This window comes from Myotis davidii, unplaced genomic scaffold, assembly GCF_000327345.1.
Source record: "Myotis davidii unplaced genomic scaffold, ASM32734v1 scaffold4, whole genome shotgun sequence".
Classification (NCBI taxonomy): domain Eukaryota; kingdom Metazoa; phylum Chordata; class Mammalia; order Chiroptera; family Vespertilionidae; genus Myotis; species Myotis davidii.
This window is the reverse complement of record NW_006294707.1, coordinates 445,725-448,532: the sequence shown is the minus strand read 5'-3', so window position 1 is coordinate 448,532 and position 2,808 is coordinate 445,725.

Here is a 2,808-nt window from a genome sequence, read left to right as displayed (position 1 = left end):
TGCGCCCGCAACCAAGGTACGTGCCCTTGACCGGAATCAAACCTGGGACCCCACTGAGCCAAACCGGTTAGGGCTAAAATGTTTTTCAATACAATTGGATGTCACCCTTCAAGATGTGATGAATTTGAAAAGAATATTTACTTAATGGAGTCGCTAAATATTGCTGAAAACAAGAGGGGAAAGTTGTAGCAAAAGGGAATGTGGACTTGATTTTGACGGACTACAGTTTTGTCCCAAAGATACTCAGCTCAAATATTTTGAAAAACAGTTTGAACTTCAGGACAAAATAACCAATGTTTCTTCACTGTTGAAACTCACATGCTGAATTTTTTAAAAATATATTTTTATTGATTTCAGAGAGGAAGGGAGAGAGAAATAGAAACATCAATGATGAGAGAGAATCATTGATTGGCTGCCTCCTGCACGCCTCCTACTGGGGATCGGGGCATGTGCCTTTGACCAGAATCGAACCAGGAGGCCTTCAATCTGCAGGCGGACGCTCTATCCACTGAGCCAAACCATGCTGTTGTTTTCTGAAAGGCAAACATAGCCGGCCATGCCCCATTGAGTTAAGAAATGGGAAAGAGGGAAAACACCTCAGTACAGGAGGTTCACGCAGACTCAGCCTTTTGGAGAGCTTCCTCTCTGTAAAGAATCAATAAAATGTATTTAAAAACATATGTTTAAAAAAAATCAGTGATTGAGATGGATGCACCTTGGCGTGGAGTCAAAAGTACACGTGCTGGTTCAAAATATATAAAAACGTCATTTCTACCTGGCCGGGCATGGCCCATGGTTGAGTGTTGACCTATGAACCATGAGGTCAGGGTTTGATTCCTGTTCAGGGCACATGTCCGGGTTGCAGTCTTGATCTCCAGTGGGGGGCATGCAGGAGGCAGCCAATTAATGATCCTCTCTCATCATTGATGTTTCTATCTCTCCTTTCCTTTCCTCTCTAAAATCAATAAAAATATATTAAAAACAAAACAAAGCCCTCACTCGTTTGGCTCAGTGGATAGAGCGTCGGCCTATGGACTGAAGGGTCCCGGGTTCAATTCCGGTCAAGGGCATGTACCTTGGTTGCGGGCACATCCCCAGTAGGTGGTGTGCAGGAGGCAGCTGATCGATGTTTCTCTCTCATCGAAGTTTCTAACTCTCCCTTCCTCTCTGGAAAAAAACAATAAAATATATTTTAAAAATAAATAAAAAAATAAAATAAAAACAAAACAAAACAAAAGAAATCCGTCATTTCCTACCAACAAATGGAAAACGGGCACTGTTTGGAGGACAGAAATGAGCCCTGCCATCGAATTCAAATACTGGAGGATCCCCTGGAATTAGCAGTGCCCTATAGAGCAATACCACTGAAGGACATGTAATGGTATGTATTTTCCATCATGTATGTCCAGTTTCATGGTAAAACTTAATGAAAGTTTCAATAAGGATTCTCTGGGGGAAACAAAACAAAACAAGGGGGGGGGTCTGTGTGCCCCCCTGGACCCAAGTGAACCGAGTGCCTGGAGGGGAGAGAAGGGCGGGCCCTCTGGCCACCCAGGGAAGGGCCAGCAGGTGCAGAGAGGGTGTGCCGAGTCCTCCAGACCCCTTGCCCCTCCTCAGGGCCCGGGTTCCCCAAGCCTCCTCTGCCCACCCCCCACCCACATGCCTCCTCACCAACCACCCGCAGGCTGGCTCCCCAGGCCTCCTTCCTGCCTCAGCCACCCCCAGCCCTCTCTGCCCCCAGCTAATCCCCCCACCACATCCCCCCATCACTCCCCGCCTCCCGCCTGCCTGCCCTTTGCCTTCTAGAACTCCTGGAGCTTTTAATTTGAAAGCTCCTCCAGTTCTTAAGCAGTTGGTCCTGGGGGGGCTGCTACGGCCCCTCCCTCTGAGTCAGGGTCCCTCTCAGGATGGCAAGCCCAGTTCCAACCCCTCGGTCTCAAAATTTGGACCACTCCTCCATGGTCCGCTTCTTTCGCAGCCTGGTGGGGAGCACGGGCGGCCAGGAGAGCTCTGAGGGGACCCTGCTGGGAGATGAGGCGCGCCCTGGGTCCTTGATGGACCGCCAGGGGCGAGCGGGGAGGAAGGAGCCCAGGCGGCCGGCCCAGGGGCACCGCACCCCCTCTGAGGCCCTACCACAGCGTGATCCCTCAGGGCTGGGGGGCATGAGGGCCCAGACCACCCCCTCCATGAAGGTCTTGAGCCTCATGGCCCCGGGTGTAGAGGTAAAGTGGGTGCTGCCCAGAGGAAGCCAGGAGGTCCTGGGCAACCTGTCTGAGAAGGCGCAGAGGGAAGAGGAGGAGGAGGCGGCAGGGCCCCCAGACAGGTGATGGGCTGGGCTGTGGTGGGGGGAAGGGGCCTGGAGCAGAGGAATTGGGACAAGGCCTGGATGGAAGGGGGTGGGGGCGAGGTGCCAGGACTGGGAGTCCTTGGAGGGTCCAGGACTGGACAGGGCACCTGGGTGGGCAGGACGGACAACATCAGGGCTAGGAGGCACCGGAGGGGTGTGTTGTGGGTGTGGAAGGAAGCAGAGATGAGGATCCTCCCACAAGTGAGGGTTGGGGATGGGGGCTCCAGAGGAAAGGGGTCCTGCTGGGGCCGGAAAGGTGCCTGCGGGGTGAGGCGGTGCCACCGTTCCCACTCCACCTGTCCCCCACTCTCCCTCCTGGTCCCCGCCCCCTCCCGCCTCCGGGATGAAGCCCCAGAGGGCCCAGCGGGGAGCTGGGAGCCGGAGGATGGAGGGGCTGAGTAGGGCCTGTGGGAGAGCCTTGGGGGACGTGGGGGTGTCCGGGGCCTTTACCAAGTCTCTGG